Genomic DNA, 23,560 nt, shown 5'->3' with positions numbered 1-23,560 from the left:
AAGCACAGAGCTCGTGAATTTCGTTGTGAAAATTCCGCGCGACTCGAAGCTCGTTAATTTATTGCCAAGTGCTCGATTAAAATTACGCGGCAATCGTATCAGAAAGCATTCCGCGCTGGTTTCGGTAAACTGCGTGACAATCGTTTAGCGGAATTCGATCTTTAATTTGATTTCACGAGCGTTTCCAATTTCCATATTACATCTCGTTTCAGCGCCGGGTGTAATTAATACAAGTAACGCGCGGCAAAGCGTTTCGACATTACATCCGCGCCGAACGTTTCTTCCCGCGCAGTTTCGCCCCCGGGTGTATTTAAACGATGGAATAATGGACCCTCGTCGGCTTAGCAGGAGCGCCGAGTTATCGAAAATTTAATAGGATGTAAATAATTCGCGCGCATTTTCGTAATTGAATTTATGGAATTCGCCCGACTGGCTTCCGTTACGATGCATGTAAATTCCTCGCGATCCGCAACGCTATCGACCGCAGTTTTATTTAAAACCAACCTCTTGTTTATATTTTTGCGGGGGAAAGGACGCGAATAGTACGCACATGCGGGCCATTATTTTGTTTTACGGATGACTCTAACAGTTATTTTTATTGTAGTCTTGTTTACATCGAGACGTATGTGACATAGACTTTTGCAAGCGGAAATTTTGTGAATAATGGCACGTGGCGGGAAGTAATTGTTACTTAAAGAAAAGGACTTTTTAGTTCGCTCGAACAACGTATCTCGATTTGATGTCGGAACGGGTATAGATCTTCCTCACCTACTTCGCAATGCACTTTGTTCGACATACCGATCTGTCGGAAGTACGCGCGCGCAAATTTGCATATCGAGGCCGCGAAGAAAGTTCATAGATAATAACAATTCCACTTTGTAACGTCCACGCGAGCTCACGGCCATAAATAGAGGCATAGAGCGGGTCTCTGGGTCTATAGTAAGATCGTGCAGTATTTATACCGTCTGTCGACGTAAACGTATAAATGTTGCAAGAGCACCGTTTCCTGGTAGATACGATCGACCTGCAGGTGGTGCAGCGAGAATAGGAATACACCAAACAGAATAGGAACTCGCGAGCGATATTTTATATAACTGTCAATTCCCCTTCTTTGTAGCCTGTGGAATTAGACGAGTCGATGGCATCTCTGCAGTCAGCGGTTTCTAGGTGTCCTAGTAAACGCTGCATCGAATTTCTCCTGTTATCTCAGTGATGAATACTCGATGTTCACACGTTCAAGATTATGGAGTGTGTAGGCAGTTCATTCTACACCTACGTATCAAAATCTCAAATTGTTCGTGTTTACATTTTGAAAGAATATCGATCTTATAACTAATTGAAGTAACTAGTTGGCCCGAGTGCAATAAAAATAGAATACTCGTATAGTTGGACTCTGTTAGAGGATTCTTCAGGTCATGAAACCTTTAGAATGACATGTCATTAAACACCTCCTTATCAAGCCCATAATCAACACCGTAACAAGAACAACTTATGCTCTTTCATATAGTTAACACTGAAACACAAAGTACAGTAAATTACTACTTCCAAGTTGTTTTATAACAATGCCTAAGCATGCCTGAACTTTCGCTCTATAATTATTCAGTTGTGACATTCTTGAACCCGTATCATCTATACTACCGTTCCCAAGTTCGGGGTACGTTTAAAGTAAACGAGTCTTCTTCTAACAGCATTTCATGCCTATCGAACTGCCGCCTCTAGAACCTGATTTTCGTCGACTAACGCTCAAGAAATTCTCTCTCGTCAGGGAACGGATTTATTCTCAGTTTAACTCGGGGAATTGTTAAACTGCGACTCACGTCGTCGTTTACGCGACGGTCTCGCGAACGCTAATTTTGCCCTCGCAAGAAAAAACGTGGGAAAAAAATAATCCCGCAAGATGAACGACGGTCCACGGCACGTACACGGTTCCGATATCTTCTCTATCGAGGTGTCCGTGCCCGGAATGAAGCGGAACGTAAATGGACTGGCCCGACGCGGCGCCGCGTTCCCTTTTTGGCGAGATTTTTCCCGATCAAAAGATCGGCGTCGACCTGCCCCTCTTTCCGCACGGCAACCCGGTGCCGACCGAATTTTATTGGCGGCCGTACGTACCTATAAAAGAGAAATACAGAACGACGGACAGAGATGCGGTAACGTTCGCAGGGCTTTGCCAACGCAAGCAGAAATAAAATATTTGAAACACGCGCCGCTTGCGGATTTCCTCCTACTCTTTTCCCGCCCACCGCTCGTCGCTCTTTTTTTTTTCCATCCCCCGTCGCCTTTTGAACTTCAGCCCCCAGTCTGTTACTCTCTGTTATTAACCGACCTCTGTCGCATGAATTTCATTTCACCTCTCAAAGCAGACATTTATCGTCGTTTACGCATCTAGGAATTATTTAACACGTTAGGAGAGGTCTAGTATTACCAATTCACGAAGTTTAGTGCAGCGACTTCTCCATGTGAGGCACCGATGCCACCGATTCACTGAAAAAAAGGTCATAAATTACCTAAATTAAACGAACTTCTCGTTCGGTTCTAACATTTTTATCAGACGTTCCGACCATTAAAAGCGAGCAGGCTTGATACGGTGAAAGTTCAGGAACGCCATTGCCAGTTTTTTTTTTTTTCTCCTTCGCCCTCGTTTCGCCGCGATTCCCGCGGCCGCTAATCCGCCGATACGAGATTGGTCGGCGGGTTAAAGCGGCCAGGCGAAACACAGAAAGACGAGAGAAATGGAAAGGCTCGTTTCGCCTCGAGAAGGGTCGAGGTTGGAAGCGTTTTCGGTCCACTTGGTGTACCAGCCGCGTTGTCGATTCGCGCGTCAGAAAAGGGGCTGGTTGGGCTGCTAGCGATGGGCTCCCTCATCGACAGGAGACGCATTACATTTGGCAGCGATTTCACTCAGCGAGATTAAGCTTATTTTCGCTGGGCCGATTTTTCTGGCACCGCGCAAGGCCGCGTTTCTTCGCCTCTCGTCCACTGACCGGTTCCTATCTGTCTGGGTTAGGTCTGGATGCTCCTCTGCCTCCCTCCGCGAGCTCTCTCTTCATCTAGTCGCGCTTCTTCGACTTCTTTCGATTTTTCTTGCACGGGCCAGCCACTTCCTCCAACGCTAATCATGGATATCTGTCGGAACCGATCTTCGTCGATGGGAAATATTGCCCAGGCGAAGATAGGATCCGCGAGCTGAACGAAAATATAATCCGGATAGAGGAACGCTATGATCTCGATCGTCGAAGGGGTTGGTGGGGGGAGGGAGGGATCCAATGGCGATGCACGGCCGGAAGCAGACGCTTAAGAGCTCGGGGCAACACGATTTCTTTTAAATCGGACTCTCCTCGTAACGGAACATTGCCGGAAGCGTTCTTAGAGCCAGCGCGATCGCACGCAAACGGACGGAGCCACGAAGCAGCGGGCACTCGATTGTACGAGTGCCCCCGAAGAGTGTGTTTCGCGGAACGATACTCTTATCGCACGCGATGGAACTCGTACGGATGAATTGATTTTTATAGTTTTGTTGGTACCAGGCTTCTCGCTTTATGGAGCTACTTTTACTCGAACTTTGTTTTCGATGGTTCGGGGTTTAATTAATCGAACGAACGTTTTCGAAAGCAATCGTTTCCTACTTGTGTTCGGACAGTAATGTACTAAATACGAATCGTACCTTGGAACAATTTCTAACGTCGCGTCCCAAATCCTAAGATTAGCAATTCGTCAAACACAACCCGTTCCTTTTCGTGGCGAATCCTATGCCCCCACCATGAATAGAGTTCATTGTTCTTCCCAAATATTAATAACAAGTCGCCAGAACGACGCGACAATCACTCCGGTGTCTTCGTTTCCTTGTCCACAGAGTCTTTAATTTGGAAAACCGCAGAATGAAAAGAACAACCCCTCCCGCGATCCCGAAATCGCTGTGTCGCGTTCGCGACGAAGACGGGATCGTTACCGCGATAGGCCCAGCGCAAAAGAGCGCAGATTCGGATTATTGTCCAAAGCGGTTCTCCCTTTGGAGTGGATGCCATTCAGCTGGATAAAACCGGACCGGAAACGACAGCAGCGAGGGTGGGTCGCGATGGTCGAATAATGGACCAGCCATCTCCTTTGAAGTCCCCTTCAGAGTTTTGGCGTTAATTGATGCGAGCCCCGAAGTTCGAAAGATCGTCCAGCACTTCCAGCCAGCTTCCTTGCTCTCTCGTAGAGATCCTTCACCCTTCGTTCCCCGGCGAGGGGGAAGATTACGTCGCAGGATACGGATCCACCCCTACTCTTCGAGTTATCTTCATCGAACTGTCCCCGCTCCAAGTTCCGTGAACTTTCTCCGCCAGCAAGAACAATATCTTTCAATCCCTTTTTGATATCGAAGCGGGCTGGAAATGGAAGTAAAAAGTCGTCGATGTTTGCTCAGATTTGCTCCTTTCGGAATTTTAATCGCAGACATTTTTAACCCGCGTTTAAATTAAACGAATTGGCCAGATTTCTATTTTCATAACTAACGTAGTTTTTCTCTCATCGAGAAACCTCAAAGGTAGCGAAGAATATTTAACATTTGTTTCCGTTAAATCTTTCGTAAAAGAGAGCTAATATTTTTGTTGCAAACAACATCGTTTCGTTCTAGATCCAGAGTTTCGGCGTTAATTGATGGAAGCCCCGAGTTTTAAAGATCGTCCAGCATTTCCAGCCAGCCTTCTCGGAGACTCCCCTTGCCTCTTTGAGTTATCTTCATCCAACTGTCCGCGTTCCAAGTTCTGCGAATTTTCTCCGTAAGTAGGCGATCGGTCCCGGGCGGGTGTTCTCTTCGTTTTTTGAGATCGTTGAAATATCTGGACGGGGGAAACGGACGCTTTCTACATAATTTGAATCGTCAAGGTGAAATTGCTCGTAGTCCTTGGGTCGCGTTCAACTATTCCTTTCCGTAGGAATTTTCCAGCTTCGTAGCCGAAAAAAAGTGTGCGGCACGGTGATTAATTATCAGCCTTTACGAAACTTTTTAGCCGAAACTAATTCACTTTGGTCCGCGGGGAACTTTCCATCGAGTGGAGGGATTCAATTGGCTTAATTAAACGCTGTCCGAATAGCCTCTTATACACCTACTACACAAACAGTGTGGTTTCATTTCTTTGTGAACATAGTAATTTATTTTATATTTAATCATCAAGTAAAACTAAGCGAGTCGTATTTCCAGTGAATTGTTACAGAACCGAGGATTTCTGAATATCTGAATCGGTTGAGGTTTGACAAGGATGCGAAACGTTCACAATTACTCGCGTTTTGCATAACGCAGCGACGGAATTACTGCGAAACAGCGTTATTATACGGATCGTAACATCATTACTGCGACGAGCTCGAATTCACCGGTCGCTGAATGAAAATTTCCCAGGTTCGGTTTCGATTCGTAGGTGATAATAAACATTTACGATTTAACGTTGCCCGTTCTATCCTTTTCCTCGTATACGGGTTCGATAAAAACAGCGCGAATCCTGTAACGTTTCGGTGGATTATTCGGACGCGTAATGAAATGCAAGACGCGTACCAGCGCATCGAACGTTTATCGCCGTATTTACATATTACTGGGGGATATCATTTGTCGACGAGGTTTCATTTCGTGCACAATAAGTAACGAGGACAGTAGAACATGTCCATGAAACGAAACGTCACTTCAAATGGGAAGGAGCGTATATATTTGAACAATCATTAATACAGTTTCATTAAAAACGAGTTTCTCCTATCGGATCACTGCAGACATTTCGATTGTTAATAGCACAGAAATGTGGTAGTTGAAATATCTGTATTTTAGAATTATTAGGCGATACTCGAATCGATATCATCGCGTTTCATTTAGAAAATGTTCTGTTTTCTAAACGCTGGTACGTGCTCGAGGGAGATTCGGCGCGAAATGAAAAATCGTTCTAATGTTCGCGTGATTGAATTTCATCGATTTCACGTGCAAAGCGTTCGATACAGCTTATGAGTAGCTTCGCGTGTTACCCGAGAAGGCGTTCTACGCGCGCGGATCAGGCACTCACGCTTCGATACTTCGGAATAACTGAAGCCACGTAACAGGATCTCGAAACCGTTCTTTGAAGTGCGGCGTGGAAGAACATCGACGGCGGTTCTCCTTCGCGCGATAATGATAACCTTGAGTGGATCGAGATTCCAGGCAACGTCTCAACTTCGGCAAGGCGAGCCTCGGCTTCGATGGATCGGCTTTCTGGAATTCCGTGTAAGTCGGGGTACACCGTAATCGATATATTATAACACCTTGTTTACGAGCTCCGGTCGTATCCATCTGCAGCGTAAATGAAACTTTAGGGCTGCTGCGTATTAAAGTAAACGATGATATGCTATAAGTTTGCTTAGCTTCGAAAAACGTTTTTAAAAATTTGAAATATTGTATTCATACTCTTCTGAGTACCAATTAATTACAATAACTTTATTCCCAGATAATTCGAATGGTAGTACAGCACTCTTGTATCAAACGGCGTGGAAATATCCAGAGCGCATATTGGGTGTAGAGCGTGTCTGACGAATGACCATCCTTTTTCACTTCCGGCCGTTTCCTTAGACACCTTCGTATCTCCCTCGTCTTTCTGTCAAGTAGCACGTCCAATTATGAAGATATGTTGCTATATTTTCTTAAAATATTTGCTGACGTTGGGTTCCGATGATTGTTTCAAGAAAAAGCACTTATTATTGCTAAAAACTTTAAGTCAACAAGTAGCGAGAATTTCTTTGGAAATATAATTTCGCGAACAAAAGTGGCCCCGATTTTCATCGTGCACAAATTTCCCATGCGCCAGATGGCTAATGTCCCTAAATTCTCCGAAAAGGACGCACCAATTTCCCGACGCTTTCGCATAAAAAATCAAGGATCACTCGAGCCGAATGTCGAGACGGTTCGCTAGGAAGTAGTTAACCCAAATATATCGTCGCAGTGAAACGGTATTAAAACGCAGGAGACTGTATAAATTAGAAGGCGAGGGCGAAGGGCATTCTGGCCGTTGTCGTTTCTCCCCGCGCATATTTAATGTCCTGTCCCTGGTCGCTAAGGTATTCCTAAATTCCGTCGCCGGGCGCCACTTATCTCTGATTTTGTAGTCTCCATTGTGCGAGGGGGCCGCCTGTCGTCGTGCATATTCGTTCGCCGGGCACGTAGGCAAAATTTAGTTTTGGACACGTCTCGTGTAACGAGTGGTGTTACGAGGGACAACTGCGTCCAACTATCTTTCTCGGCTCTCTCGTCCTGGAAGTCCTTCGAGACTTCCGTGTGCCTCGAATGCACGAAGAAACGTTCGAATGGAATTCTTCTCCCGCGAATGTAACTGGCGATCGACGAAGCGGGTTTCCGATAATGTATTCGTTTGGTGTTTCATTCTATGCGAAATCCGAATAAAGTTTTGCTGCGGAACTTGACGAATATTTGGGAGAGAAGGAACCTGCATTTAAACGGGTATATTTTCTTTTTGAGGCACAACGATCGAAACCAAGCAAGTCACTTAAAATAGTTTCACATCGCAAAGTCGTCATATATATTCTATAACATCGAATGATGGCTAAGAAGTGCATCGTCGTTATCGAATGTGGACATCGTAGCACACACTTCTTGGCTTTAATATTTAGTAAATGTGTACATCCCGCGGTAGAAGCTCACATCCACCGACCATGCTCTTTCGTAGTATCACGTTGGTACCGGCACGAATAATGTTGAACGATTTAGTAAGCGAAGAAGAGAAATGGCAGCGTCTTCGAGTACAATGGGGCTGAATTAGAATCCGCTGGAAGATTCCGGCGGAAATGGTGGCCGAAAAGGGGAGGCTCGAAGGCTGTCGCGCGGGCACGAGACGAAAAGGAAGTGGGACGTTATCACACGCTCGACGGGATCGAAAACCTTCATCCGTCGTGTGTTTCGGAGCGAAAATATTCCCGGGAAGCAGCGACGGCCGCGACTCACGGAAAAAAATTTCGAAAGCCCTCGAGCAGGGCTCGCCTTCTTTGCTTTCAGCCGGGCCCTGAGGAGTCTGCTTCATCGTCCCGGGTTAGCGGCTGGATCCCCCTCGTGCTCTTAAGCCGGGCAAATCCTGCTCCGCCGCGGCCAATAGCAGTGCAAACAGTTGCGTTTCCAGTTCTCAGATTTTTTCCTTACGCAGCCTCCGCGATACCGGTGGCTCCGTTGGCGCACACTATTCGATAAGTCAGCCCCGTGTTAACGAGGCCCTCCGCTCCTTTTTCTGCGTGGCCCTCTGGCACGGGTGGCAATCCAGTTTCGATTACATTTCGCCGGGGCTCGTTTTCGTCGGGCACTTAGCGCTCGCACATCCGCGAGCACCGCCGCTATTTGCGCGCTCGTTAACACATTTTCGACTGTATCCTCTTCCCCCGCGGCGCCCCCGTTTCCACCGACTCTCCACCAAGAAATCGACGTTAATTAAGGCGTCCCAATTCTCCGGGTGCTAACGACGTTCGCCGATAAACTCGGCCGACCAAGAAAGTCTGGATCTACTTGGAACTAGGTTCCGTGAATGGAATATACATTAGCCGCCATTATGTGCCCCTCCTCCCAACAGATTTTCTTCTTGTCTCGTTCAGACTTTGCTTGAAAACTATTATTATAATAGTATAAGTGAAACGTTTAGTAAATCCTATTACCCATTCACTGCCAACTACGAAATATATCGTAGTTTGCGCTACAAGTTCAGATCGATTACGATTGGTCAGCGAATATTTTTATTGCCTTTTGAGTTATGAATTATTAGAAAGGGTGAATGAAAATTAAATATTCCGTCTTATAAAGTTTGCAATCTCCCTTTGTTTCATTTTATAGGTGTATAATTTCACGTCTCGTTCTGAAGTTACCAAAGAATCAGCGAATCGAAAAAGGAATGGAAAAAGTTTGTTTAAGACTGTGCCATTAGTCTCTACATACTTGTATTATTAACAACCGCATCCCTGTAGTATTACTAGCTAACGTTGCGCATAAGCATCTTTCAGTTCGCGTTCCACTGTTTTCACTCTTTACTTATTCAAGAGTATATACACGCGTTGCGAGTTGTCTATTGGGAATAGCGCGAACATGTTTATCCAAGATGCTTTCTTCACTTGCCGTGGACAAGTCTAACCGTTCCTTACTTACGTGACATGTTTGCATTCCGTTTCAGAATTATTGCTCGATGCAGAGTTCCTCTTTCAATAGTGTCCATTAAACAACGGAAAATCTGTTCGGAATATTTCCCAACAAAATTCTTGTTTTACGAAAACTAAATGGGTTATAGAATAGCAAAATATATTACCGAAAAGGTGACGTTGGACAAAATAAATCGCCGCGTATTAAAAGAGAGAGATAACGTTTATTGCAATTTACGCTCGTACACAAAAAGATTCATTTAATATTAAAATTCGCGTTCTCCGATGATTTGACAATTTCTTCATGAGGTAAAAGTAAATACATCATCATCGTCCATTGAAAACATCATATTTATTTCCAGCGGTACGGAAATATAACAAAGCGGCTTAACGCATTTGCTTTTCATACGTCAATAAACGATCGTGCCCGAAGGTTTTTCGCACAGTGGCGCGACACGCGTGGCGTTAGTTTCCGCGGACGTATAAATTATTCAGGAGAGGAGAAATCGCTCGAAAATTCTGTAAACGATTTCCATTCAAATTCGCTTTTTCCCTCCCGATTCCATTTCGAACTTCATCTAACGAAAGACTTTAGTTTCAACAATTTTAAATTGAATTCGTCGCGTTATGGGAGCTCGAGCCTACGCATCAACAAGAATAATAACTTATTAATTTGGAAACTTGTCAAAATCAGGAAATAAAGCTCTTTCACATCTCGGTCCCAGTTTATGTATAGCAAGAGCAAAAATCAAAGAAACTATAATCAATATAAAATACTCATTAAAGAAATAATCTTCATCTGCTGTTCTAATATGTACATTACAATTTTCAATTGAAAGGAGAACCAGACCTATGGTCCACCCTGGTAGCTCCTCGGCGACGAGCGAAATGGACCAAAGAAAATCGTTTTCAACCCCTACCAAGCCCCCCGCAGCCGTGAAACTCATTTGTCGTCGGTGGTCTGAGTGGGCACGAGGTACCTCCTCGAGTCGATCCGCCGCGACGTCGCAATCGTCGTGCTTGTCAATTTTTTCGTTCCGCAATTAAACGCGCCCCGTCCCATCGCCGGTGTTCGATCCCGCGTCGCGCGACGACTAAAACCCATCTCTGTCGGGTCCGTCGGGGCTGTCGATTTATATTCGAGGGTCGTCGTAATCGCGCAAAGTACGGAACACGAATCAATTCCCTTGCCTGGAGGGTCGCAAGGTGGAGCCGGTCGAATGGCGGCGGGGGTGGATAGCGGACGAGGCTGGCCGATTCGTACGAGAAACTTTCCAGGAGTTCGGTTAAAGTAGCCGATCCTTTCTCTCTCGCTCCACCGTGGCTCGCCCTTTCGAAACTGATCGCAAAAATCGGCTTTCGACCCGAGGAAAGAGTCGGATCCTGGTTGCTTTCGAAACTTTCCTTGATAATTGATTGTTTTGCCAGCAGAGTGGCTCTTTTAGCTGGCCTCTGCTCGGCTCGTCGTCTTCTCATTGCAGACACTACCTCCGCGCACTGTCTGCGCGTTCCTGTCTCCTCGATCATGTACCTTCCCCCCTTTCCGCGATGGAATCGTGACATTGGCACGCAACGTCGAAGGCTTTCTTGATATATCGCCTTAGGTGAGAATTGATGGGAACTGTGGTGGAATTAATCTTGGAGGCTCTCTTTTCCATCAGGAAATTGTCTTTCTCGAATCTTTGACTTTCCTTGCGTTAGTATAAAATATAAATTACAAAACATGTTTCGAAATATCAATGTTGTAAATATATAATGTGTTAACACTATGGCGTCCGGTGGCACCACTGTGGGGCCATGCGAATACTATCAGTCAGTCCTACCGGCGCCAAACGAAAAAATCCCGATTTGATGTGCGGACGTCACAGTGTTAATATAAATGCACACTAGGCGAAAACATGAATCGGCCAGTTTGATAAGCAATCACATTTACTGTTATACATGTAGAGGTACATTTTAATTTAACTTCTTGCATTGAAATTGAAGTAATTCCAGAGTTCGTTAACACGATCGCGATACGTCATCGTATTCTTGTTCCTGAAAGGTTAGAGTCGTTCGCGATGCCGTAGTCGTACGCTGCAATCTGCGATAGGAAGTTTCTCCCATGGGACTTCGGCGCGAAACTTGTTGTATACGACGCACGCACGGATATGTGTACGTGATTGTAGCGGATACCGTACTTTCTGCTTTTTTTCGCGATCGTCTAGGTAAAGTATGGAACGACACGCTCCTACTCTCGTGGAAAATGTTTAGGGTAAACCGACGCGATAAGCCAATTTGAATTAGGTTATCGTGTTTATTCGGGGCGCTTCGGTACAGAGAAAATGGTCGAACAGGCGGGGATAAAGGTTTCAAGCGTTGGAAAAATCCATTAACGCGTTGCCTTATCTACCACCAGTGTTAAAAGCTCTATCGAGATTTACTATAAATTCGATAGCCGTTTAGCCGTCGGCGCTCGATCCTTTCCGCTTTCTTCTCTCCGCGAGAAGCTTTCGACGATATACGCCGAATGCGTTTAAACATTTTTTGTCGAACAGTTTTACCGAAATACGCTCAATTTCGAAAGTGAAATTATTTATCTGATCAAATTTAACGATGCCGGTAAAACAATATTTGTAAATGTAAACGTATTGTACGTTACAGAGAATTGTCGGCGCGCCAAATGTTCCACAAAAATTCCAGGGAATTTTTGACACGAACTCCGGCACTCGTGATTGAACGGTTTTTATCGTTACATCGATATTTTCTCTCGTAGTTCTTCGATGTAAACGGTGAAATACCGACTGACCGTAGATTTTCTACCGTTACGCGTAAACTGTGTGTTTATTTATCGGCCAATCTCCGCGACGAGCAATTACAAAATCATAAAATTCTTTCACCGAACTTGACAATGTAAATAACGAGCGTGTGGAGCTGGAATGGCTCCGCGGCACGAACAATTCACGTGGAAATGTACACACATTACGAACTCTGCGCGAACCGGTGGGTTCGAAGTTGCGCGCGCTGAACGTTCGAAGTTGTAACTTCTCCGTGTCGAGTCTGAGTTCGATATGCCATCGAATGCATTAGAATTGGTAACTGGTTTCATTCTACGCGTATATCAATAAAGAGCACCCGTTAGTTCCCTCAAATTCGCGTTTGGAATTCCAATATTATTCTCTTGGTACACCGCTATCTTTGTGTCGCGGGAAATAGCTATTACTCGTACTCTCCTCTATATCTTTCGTTGATTCTGATACTTCAACATATGTAAGGCAGTTCTACCTACATTTGGCGTGAATCATTAACTTCTTCGCAGGCCGACGCATCCTCATCGAATTCACAAAAGCGACCATACCGACTAGGAAAAATATACACGACGAGAGACTAAAGCGAACCTCTGAAGAGAACACTCTCTCGAGCCATTTCTTACTCTTAGAGTTTGTTACAACGCTACCGCGGATCTAGCGCGCAGGAAAAATAAACGGTAGCATTAGTACGCGTAAAACTGCCGATGGTGGCGGTCGGGGCGAACGAAAAGGGGCAAATGTCGATAATACCGTTATCAGGGCGCAGCCGTGTGCGTCAGTTCGGTAATGATACGAGCCGAAGTCAATCATCGCTGGTGGCGCGTTTGCAACACCGCCGATAACGATTTCGACAATTTTCAGGGGTTATCTCTGTTGTCGTCCCGCAGCACACCGACCGACCACAAATTTTCTGTAAGAGTTAGGAAACGATACACGCTGGATATTGCATGGTTGTCGAGGGCTTTTACTGAGCGCCGTTCGCGGACAATAATACCGAAATATCGTTTACCGGTGGATATTGAATACGAGAATGTTATTTAGCGACGGGGGAACGGGGACATGTATTTTTCACGAATAAACGATCACGACGGACCGTTCATTTCGCAGTGACTGGGTGTAACGTAATGCATTCGGCTCTACGATTTTGAAAAAAATATCCTGGAGTTTTCAGGGCTATTAAGGCCACTATTATACATTTCTAGTATTTAAACAAGTATTTAATATTCCAAAAACGACATTACTTTCCAGTCTACCTAATATAAACTCTAATTTTCAAATGTGACCCAACATGTACCATGTTAAATAATCGTTTTCTTCTTTGTTTCAGGTAAGCTACAATATCAATCTTACTGCGATCGAGTTGTCCTTCTTAACACGTAAGTCAGGAAACATGATGTTTTCGTATTCATCTGCGTCCATGCCACGCGCTAATAATACACTGCAAACTATAATTCCCAAAAAGAGTACCGCGGCACGAATTTATTTTCATGCACTTCGTTGGTATGCGGTTCGTCTTCTGGTCGCGAAACGATTCTATTCATTATTCCCATTCACTGTTTCCGCATAAGTGGCCGGGGTGTAAAACGACGAAGTGGCATCCAACTTGGCCGGCCAAAATGGCCGTTACAAATGTGGTCGCGTACGACAGACTTCCGCGAAGCTTTCGTTTTTTTTTCTGTAGCGTTCGCGCCGCGTGGAAGGATTAATCGATCCCGAAATAAATCTGGATTGCGCGTTAATAAAGATGCTTTGGGTCAAGAGGTCTCTTTCGCTGAGGATGTCAAAGCGTAGCGGAACTCGAGTTATACATAGAATGGCGCGACTCATTGGCGTTTCAGGTGTCGGCGAGGAACATGCATTCCTCGTTCGAACAATAGCGTACTTTATAAATCACTAGTTCGGATTCAAGGGAAGCAGTACTTTTCAAAGGGAACGATGTGTTACATTCGGAACTATTTTCAAAATTGCACCCCTCGAGTTCGACATCGAGTTATGAGCAACTCAAATACTTCCAACTTTCAGATCCAACTTTTCCAGAAATCGCGATAATTTCCATTGGGACTCGAAGGAAGTCCGCGAGAAGAAGCGTGAAACCCGTCGAGAAAGTCGACGACTTTCTAAAATTCATTCGCGCTTCGTTCGCGTATTCAAGAATTCGCCCCGGCGCTGACCTTCCCTAAAACGCGAAATATTCCGACGGTAACCCGGCGACTGGTCCGGAAGCGCACGGGTAAGCTGCCCTCGCCATGGAAAGTTGGCGGGAATGTCAAATTTCCGAGCGTTCGCTTCAAATCAGTGTCCAAATAAACTACCCCACGGTCGACGTGGCTTCTTCTCGCGGGACCCACCTCTCACGCTTTCGCATCTGCTTCTATCTTACGTTCCTTTCCCGCTGGTATCTCCCTAGTCGCCTCGTTTTCCACTCTCCAACCCTCGCCTAGCCTCTCCCGTGCTTTCGCGAGCTTCCCTTAGGATTCAGACGCGCCTGCTTCCACGTCGACGACCATCCACCGTCAACGTCTAAGACGTCTCACTTTGCTCGAGAGATGCAGGCTACGCCGGATGTTTGAAAACGTTTTCTCGCCTTCGCGTTCCTTCTCTTCCACACCTGTCTGCCTCTCGTGACAGATGGAAATCTCGCGACCGACTTGCTGCCAGAAATGTTGACGAAATGCTCTCGTGTTCTCCCGCTATCGTTGAGTCACGGGCTCCCGTAGCAGACGTTTACTCTCCTCTCGGTATTCGCTAACGCGTGCTGGCCCGACGCGAGCCGACTGAAACGGAAATCTAGCTCTTGTTTAAATCAATTGTTTAGATTTAGATGAAGCACTGGGAAATTACTTGGATTAAAATGTAGCGGGGCCTAGACCTAACTAACCGTCTCCTCCACTTGGAAAACCACCCTGTTCCTCAAACGCAGAACGACAACATCACAGATACGTCTCCAAAATATTGTTTCCCGCTCACGGCAGGTTAATACACCTATACCGTTCCATCCACGATCGAGCAACCTCCCGAAACAACAAACATTCTGCCGAATAACAGAAGTCCCGATCGCGAAGCCAAGTCCCGCGCGGCGGAAAGCGAGCTGCCAAACAGACAGTGGTAATCTTTCGAGCGGGTCAGGGCGAATCCAATCGAATCGCAATCAAACAGACGCAGCACGAATTAATTCCGCAACCACCATTCAATTCGGTATCCCCATGAAAGATGGAGCGAGACGGAGTGCGCGCGGCGCGTAGTCTGCTTCTAAATCAAGACGGATCAGCTCGGAATCCTCGTACGTCAGAGCCCGTGAGCCGACGCGTCGCGTGCACGTGCGTGCAAGTGCGGTCGCGTATACGCGCGCAAATCTATAACCGGTTACAGGCAAATGAGACGAGGGGAGACGATGCTCTACGAAAGCACCTACAGGATCCTCCCTGTACGCGCGGCACGCCGTGAAAGCCCGTGGATATATCTCGTCGCGTCGGGTCGCATCAACTGCACGTACGCTGAATGCACAATCGCGCGACGTTTCTGCGCGTCGACCGCACGCGGATTCACGCAACGTTGATCAAAAGTAAATTTCAGATTTTTCAAAAAGTGGAGTTAATCGATTTGTTTCAGTGAATGGCTCAAATAGGATCCCAGATAGAATTTATTTTTCTATAATATAGGAGTTGCTGCACATTCCAGTACGACATCATGCTATGGAAAGTATGAGTAACAATTAAAGCAGATTAGCCAGTATTAGGAATTCATGTAATTGAAGCAGTTGCGAGTGGAAGATCACTGAATCCTGTTTTAGCAATCCTCAGAGCCAATTCTTTTTCATCGCATCCCTCACTCAGCAGTTGTTGGCTAATGAATCATTGACGCTGAATCATGAGTATGACTGACTATGAATACGTTCCAGGTTAGAGGTCAACGCTTCGAGAAGAGTAAGAGTAAAGTTCAAGGCAAGAGTGAGGGTGGTCCTGTACGGTAAATGCTATCTGTATAGCCTGCTAGGACGTTGACCTCAGTTCAATTCTTCATTTCTCCTAGCAATAGGAGCCATCTTTCAAGATTTAGTAAAGTAGCGTGTGTGGTTTCATCGAAAAACGTGCAAATCTCACTAAAATTTGTCATCAGCCGTCGGTATTTTATTTGGTTACTAGTAAATCTTCAGAAATTTCTGCAGACACGTAGTAGTTTTTTGGACTTTACTCCTCATCCTGCCTATTTCTCAGCAATAAAATGCTAGAAAAAAAATGGCCATGACTCCCCGTCAGTCTACCAACAAAGCTTCCAATCGCGCAACGTGCGATCCAAACTTTTGAGCGATGATGTACGATATGTCCCTGCACGCTTGTGTTGCCGCATACATACATACATCCATCCATACATACAAGTTGAACGCCAGAGCCATACGGTTCTGCAGTGCGGTGGCGGCGTGCGGTGTAGGCCGTTGGAACGCCAATGCTCGCATTATTTACGGTAAATTTGTCGGACGCGCGCGCGTGGCAAAACGCAAAATGCAGAACACAAAATGCAAAACGAGCCGGGAGACGGCGGGTCGTGGCCGACTACGGGACAACGAAGGGAATAAGGGAACGGGACGGCTGAAAGAGAGGCAGGCCTGCGGTATGCGGCCTGGTTCAACCGATTGGAAACCGGCACGGGCCTCTGTAATCTCTCGAATTGTTCCCTCTGTAATTTTCTGCTTTCGTACAGCCGACCAAGGGACATTCGTTCCCCCTCCTGGACACGTATTTCCTCCTCGTTTTCTCGCATAATGTCTTTCTTTTTTTTTTTTTTTTTCGTCGTTGTCCTGCAAAGTGCCACGAGTCTCGCGTTTACGCTTCATTCGAAAGAACGGGACTCTAGCTGGCGTACCCTATCCGCAGAATCGTGTGTCGAAGAACATTCGTTTCAGGAGGCCGATTCTGGTCGCAGAATGTCACGCCTGCGACGCGATACTGATTGCACGTAGACGAAAGCAAATTAGCGTCGACTTAATGAGCCCTCACTCCGGGGCCGCAATGCCGTTGAAATTAAAGCGAATTTGATTCTTCGTGAAACCGGATGACGCCGCGCGTCACCCTACCTCGTTGTCTTCCATTTCCGAATTTTCCCTGGCGTGCTCGTTCAGGCTAATTATTGCGGTGGCCAGGATCTGGCTATTTCGCGCCGCAGACCGTCACGGTGCGCAGCGCTGCGCAACATTGCGCAACGTTAACGAGACCCAACGGTACGTCGAAAATCATTGTGCCTCTTTTCGGTCGCGTGCTACCTGCTAATATCAGATGAAAGTGGTTTTCGAAAGGCACATCTACATTTGAAATTATTTCATTCAAATGGTTCGGTATGTTTCAATTAAAATGTGTTTTGCGTAGTTTATTCAAGGAAAGAAACAACAAAATTAATAGATCCTTATAAGGCTCTTTGAGATCTGTTTCCCCCTGTTTAGTAATCAGTTCGTTTTGTGTCGAAAATCATTGCCTTTTCCGTCGTGTCGGTGCACAGCTTGTTTGATTCGCGGCGCGATTTCAGGAATCGTCACGCACGCGTTAAAAGAGATAGCGAGCACGACACGCGAGCCCCTAACGTCGTCGAATGGACGGAGGGTATCAAGCTCTGATACGAGGGTGTCATTGTTTTTACTGGTTGATAAGGACCGCGTTTAATGGCCTGTGGAGTTTTCGAGCGCACCCTGATTTGTCCGACCGTTTTACATTGACATCGCGGCTAATCCACTAGCTACCCCCGCCGGGCGTAATCATGCTTTATCGCGAGTTATAAATTTCCTTTATTCGATTTACGAATGCCACGTGGAAGGTACCTAAGGGCGATGGATAATCGATGATTCAGTGATATGTTCCAGTGATATGTTTCTCGTTTGTGGGATATTAACAATGAAAGTTGAGATTGTTTTGATTGATTCTATCGAACCTCGCAATCATGACAACATTTTTGGTCTCAAGTATTTTTAAAGGGACAGAAGGGAATGTTCGGGACAGTGGGTGTGAAATTTCGAACCAAACTATGATGAGCAATGCTCGAACAAGAATATTTGGATATATTATCTATTGAAATAGAGTTGAAAACGTTTCGAAGAATCTTGAAATACAATTCCACCGAGTGTTAATAACTAAAGAGCACCGCGAGTCCTGTAATCCACAAACAAGAGATTACTATGTCGCGCTAATCGTCACATGCTATCGGCAATTTCCTGCGAACACCACACGTAATATGCAGATAATTACTGTTTCGGTCTCGGTAGAGTGTAATATCTCAAATTACTTCTCGCAGCCTTCTCTTTTATGCGTTTCTGCGCGTTGTAAAGTCAGACGTAATTACACAGTAGCCGTTGGACGACGATAAATAGTGATCGATGTACGAAACATGCGAGCGAACACATTCTAAGTCGTGTTTCCCCGTTGATCAGCGCCGCGATCAACGAGAATAATCGTTCTCGGTTATTAATACGTTGCTAAGTGGCTTTTTGCTAATTACCCTGTTGCCGATTATCTTTATTGCGTATCGACTTCGCTCGTGATACGTCTTTATTCGTCGCGGGTTCGATTACGCGTTCCATATTTCGTGCAACGCTGCAACGGGGGCAATTTGATAAGATGAAATATTCATGATTACCCTGATCCTCTTTTGGGAAATAGAGTAATGTATCTCCTCGGATTTCGTGCGCATCGTTTTTCCGATACCGATCAAGTTTTGTATTGGGGAAATATCGGAACAAATACTGGAATTTTTCTTGGATTGTTAATCGATCTTTCGATTAACGAAACAACGTTAAATAATTTCTGCTAATTGGCTTTCGTATAAAAATGTCTCACTGCAAATGAAAAATTAATTAAATTTGCTACCTTTTGTTACTTGGGACAAAAACAGAATGGTAGCTGACGTATGTGCTGCAAGTAAAAACACAATGTTGATTAAACTCTGCAAACAATGTCAGCTATTCCTATTTTTCGAACTTTTTGCGTTGCTGTTTCTTTTTTGATGTTTTCGCTATTGCCGACGGAAAACGTTCCAACGAGACTTTTTACTAGCAATCAAATATTATGACAACTATTTCTGTATATTAAAACATTGTATACGTCAATTTCAGTAACATTGTTCTGTTGCTTTTTATTTTAATTTTCGAAACCTGTGAGAAATAACATCAGAATTCATAGAACACGGATCATAAAATATACAGATTGCTCTTCACAAAAATAGTTAACAGTAAACACGATAAGAATGACTGATTTTCCGAAAGAACATAGAACTGTCGAACTCCTCGTAAAAATGGCGACTGTTTCTCGTTCTAAGTTATTCAATTATTTACCTCTCCTTAAACTTCACTTCTCTACCGAAAGTACCGTTCCAGTAATTATCCACTCGCATCCTCGATATTACGAGAAACATTTGCAAAACTTGCCAGAACCAGGAATCATCGTAAACATCTCCGTCCAAGCTGTTCGGACGTTCGAATCGTCTGGGATGAAGCGCGATGCCCCGACAGCCTGGACACAGTTAACCTGAAAATTAGCGAGATGGTCACGTCCCGGTCGTAAAGCCAGTCGTTTACACCGATCCCGAACAGACAGTGAAATGAAACGTTAAAACGATTAATCGGCAGTGGAACGCGGAACGATGGTAAGAACGGCGGATAGGTCTCTCACGGCACCAGCGAGCGATGCCCCAGCACGGTGTAGGTCAGACATGAATTCTTGATATCCAGAGCTTCGACTTAACCGCAGACAGCGGGTCTCCGGTGCGCACTGCAGCGCTACCAACCGCGACCACCTCCCTGACAATCCAGCGGTATGTTAACGTCACGTCCACGGTCTGTTACCAGTTCTCCACTCGTGGGATTGCAATACACGAGGGCCGTGCTGCATCGCGGAGAGGTAAAACGCGTCTAATGCAACACGCAGCGCCTCAGCCTCGTTGTGCTCGTCGCGTGTGAATCTTTGATAACCGGTATCAGACCGCCGGACAACTTCGCGGACGGAAGCGACTGCTGCCCTTTCGGGCAACGTGGTTGCGAGACTCGATTCTCCAGTATTCCGCGGAAATTTGTTGTCGGAGAGCCAGTCAACAGCGCGGCTGGAATTAGAAATGTTGGAAGGGAATATATTTGAGACCACGTCTGGAAGTTTTTCGTGGTATTAGGCTTGTCGGGTTTCTCAGAGTTCATCGAGTTCATTGGTCAGCTGATTGTCTCGAGTTAAACGCCAATATTTGAAATTTCTACTCTACGAAGAAATCCTCATCTTGTTATCTCGGTAACGATATTTAAATCGTCGAATTACACGTTCCACGGTGGTTTCCCATTCCCACTTATCCTCGCTGGGCAAGTTCCACGGACGAAGCGATTACTCAATTCCGTTCGAACCAGCGGTAATTCGTCTACGTTCCGCGAAGGCAGTCGGTTCGCTGGCTGAGCTATGCGATCCCTGTTAAACCGAAGGGCACCACTTGCTCGTCCAAGGTACGCGCGATCCCGCGTATACATCAGAGACGCAATTGATATATTATCTCGTTAGGGACGGGGTTCGGGGCTGGGCGAAATGCGCGCAATTGCTCGTGGCAGCGCGTTTACATCGGCGCTCGCCGGTCGCGTATTTGACCCGTTTGGTGAAATTTAGAGGATCGGTGACCCGATCGGCGACGATCCTGTTGTGCGCGGGAGCTACCTAGAACTGGAATTATCCTCGAGATCGGAAGATCAGTTCCCAATAATCCACGGCACGCGCATTTACATCGGGAACGAGGCAATAAATACAGCGTTTACACGGAGACCCGACCCAGGGTCCACCTGCACTATAGATGAGCAGGGCAGATTCGGCAGGGGTGGATGGGGAAGGGGGAGGGGGCATAAGGGAAACGGGTCGGGATAAATTCCTGGCCACGGTCCAGCGTTTCGAGTTCCCGAAGCCGTTTCCCCTCCAATACAAATGGACGCCGCCCGCAGGAGCACGGCCACCGAAACCCACGGAAAACTGCGAAACTACGAAACTACCCTACTAAATGAACCAACCGCCGTGGAAAGGATTCGACTGTCCGTGGGTGGGGGACGAGGGCGAAAGAAGGGAGGCGCGATGAAAGGAGCCAACCGTACGATCCTATCATCGCGCATTGGCTCTGATCGATGACTTGCAATTTGCTAGAGTGGAGGGCCAAGGTGAGAGGACTTCCTCGAGACGTTCCATTGTACTTTCGTCGAGCGAGGAATGGAGGAGGTATCCTTTACTTTGTGACTTTGCCGGGCTGAATTCTAGCGATCGGTAGGAGCCAAGCGGGAAGACGTTCGAGGGAAACTTATTTACTCTTAGATTAAGGTAATAGTAATCTCAGGCTATGGCCACTTTACCGATCGCTTCGGCTCGAAGATTGATTTCGATTTAATGGGATTTGTTGCTCGCCCTTGTATAGCTCCACTCGCTATGCAAGACGTTGCGCTTCTTTCATTGGACGAATAATATCGTTAGTTTGAAACGTGCCTTTCCAAATAAAGTTAACCTATTCGTGACGTAATTGATCAGGTACCCAAGAAAAAGGTATTCGTCAAAAGTTCGATAGGATAGCTCGCCGATTGTTAATTTTTGGGATAAGGACGATGTCTCGTGTGAAATTGTATCTTTGAATACTATGGAAATTGCATCTTAAATCCTCAAGGACCCACAAGAATACGACTTACAATTAGTCAGCCAGAGAACATGGCTTGTCTGCTAGCTTTAAATAAAAGGGAGATTAAACATATTTCCCAAGATACTAGTGGTGCCAGCGGTCAAAGACAAAGATGGTATTGAGGACAAAGCAACATGGTCGACTCAGACGTAGAAAATTCGCGAGAATGAAGCATCTCCTAGGGCCACAATTCCTTGTCGAATTAGTCGAGTGTAGCGATGCGCACGAGACGAGACGAAACGATGTTTCTACGATCTCGATGTTGATCTGGAAAAATCTCGAAAAATGCATATCGACTTCGAATTTTCGACAATTTAGAATATATGATTTCGACGAGAAAATAAAGTAAAAAAATATATAAATTTTGTATAGATAAATTAAAGTTTCAAGAAAACAATTTACCTACATGCGAAAGTATAAATTTCTTGCTACTGCGAATGTTCCCCGTTAATACCGTGGATGTCGACCCGGACATCCAGTACGTCTTCGGCCGTTTTTCCCAAGAAACGCACGAGCGTCCGCTCGATCCAATGAAACTTTTATGTTCACCGAGAGTTTCTTACGGAGACGATACGGTGTGGCCTTATGGGAAAATCGATCGACCCGCCAATCGGATAAGAACGCTTGAATTACGTCCACCTCCTGGACGTCGCGCGGCTTTATTGAAATCTTTTTTAAGGGCTGCCGTGATTGGAGAGATACGGCTGGCTAATGGTATTGCACGGTAACCCGTATTTATGATTTCTTTTTTATTTTTTCACGGTGGCTTTTATGACGGTAGCTCGTGATACGGGTTTTATGCGCTACGGAAGTCGAAGATTGAAACGCCGTGCTCGCGATGTTCATTTTTTAGGCAGCGCGAGGCTAATCGGTGAAAAACACCGATTTCTGGGCGGCCAATGTGTTAATAAATTCTACATGCGTATCGCCTGAAATACCAATAATATTCACGTAATGAATATCCATATACAATTTTGGGTACTTCGGAAGCCAAAAGTGAAAAGATTGAGACGAAACGATGAGTCCATGGAAATCCCTTTCGCCTCGAAAGAAACGGCTGCGGAAGTGTATCGGCGAGGGGGCGTCGATAAAAGAGCTTCTGGAACGAGTCGAGATCAATTTGCGATTTCGAGCTCTCGTTCTCGCGCCGAAACTCGGCCGAAGTCCCACCAATCTAGACCGTAAATAACGACCGGAAGTTCCCAACAGCGGAAGATCCCTTGGCAGGTCTACACTTTGTCAGAGACGGATGATGCGGAGCTTTACGGTGCGATCGAATCGGTTGGTGATTTACGACGGAACCGTGGATAGCGATCGTTCTTGTTTCGAGACGATTTCGATATACGCGAATTACGAAATCGAGCAAGAAACAGCTTGGAGCTCCGCGAGCTGGATGCTGCCACGTGAGACAATAGCCTCGTACCTAATCGTCGCGATCGAAGGTGAAAGCGTGTATGCGTAAACCGAGACGCGCGGTAACGTGACTCCTTCGAATTGTTTAACGAGCACAGCTAATGATAATACGCGATCGTATCGCGTTCTATAAAGATGAATTTATCCGATGGAACAACGCGAGATGAGAGGCATGAATTTCAGAGGTGTTGAAACACCGTTGTAACAGGCCAGATTGAAAAGTTCCCAGAATTATACGAGCCCGTTGGAACCCTGACGGAATAATAAATTCTCATTAAATTTTATGCAGCTAAGACCTCGGTAATCTCACGTAGCCGTTTCTGGTACTCCGATCTTAAACGCGTTGCTGGTGGTATTTCAGGCGCTTCTCGCGGCTCTTTCGTTCCTTTTTATCCGTTCGCCGACGCTTTCAAATCCTCGAGCCTTTTATTTCGACTTTTTCCCCGGGTTAATTTTAACGCGAGCTGCACGGCAGGATCGTCAACGGGGCGCGCGGCTATAGTCGGCTGCGATTCTCATCTAAATTCACCGAGGTTAATAAATTTCTTACCGTACGCGCAACTATGTTTTCGCGTGGC

The 23,560-nt window shown here is 45.8% G+C and overlaps 1 protein-coding gene and 1 long non-coding RNA gene across 7 annotated transcripts in view; both read left to right on the top strand.

Annotated features, from left to right (window-relative positions):
- LOC128873125 (uncharacterized) overlaps positions 1 to 13,266 on the top strand; it is a 190,623-nt gene extending 177,357 nt beyond the window's left edge. The window contains exon 5 of the long non-coding RNA XR_008456333.1: positions 13,237 to 13,266. This is a non-coding gene — a long non-coding RNA (uncharacterized LOC128873125). The remainder of the gene's footprint in view (positions 1 to 13,236) is intronic.
- LOC128873116 (RNA-binding protein Musashi homolog Rbp6) overlaps positions 1 to 23,560 on the top strand; it is a 760,808-nt gene that overhangs the window by 227,072 nt on the left and 510,176 nt on the right. The gene's annotated exons all lie outside the window — the stretch shown is intronic.

This window comes from Hylaeus volcanicus, chromosome 3 (genome assembly GCF_026283585.1).
Source record: "Hylaeus volcanicus isolate JK05 chromosome 3, UHH_iyHylVolc1.0_haploid, whole genome shotgun sequence".
Classification (NCBI taxonomy): domain Eukaryota; kingdom Metazoa; phylum Arthropoda; class Insecta; order Hymenoptera; family Colletidae; genus Hylaeus; species Hylaeus volcanicus.
The sequence above is the reverse complement of the archived record's forward strand: the minus strand, read 5'-3'. Positions and strand labels throughout refer to the sequence as shown.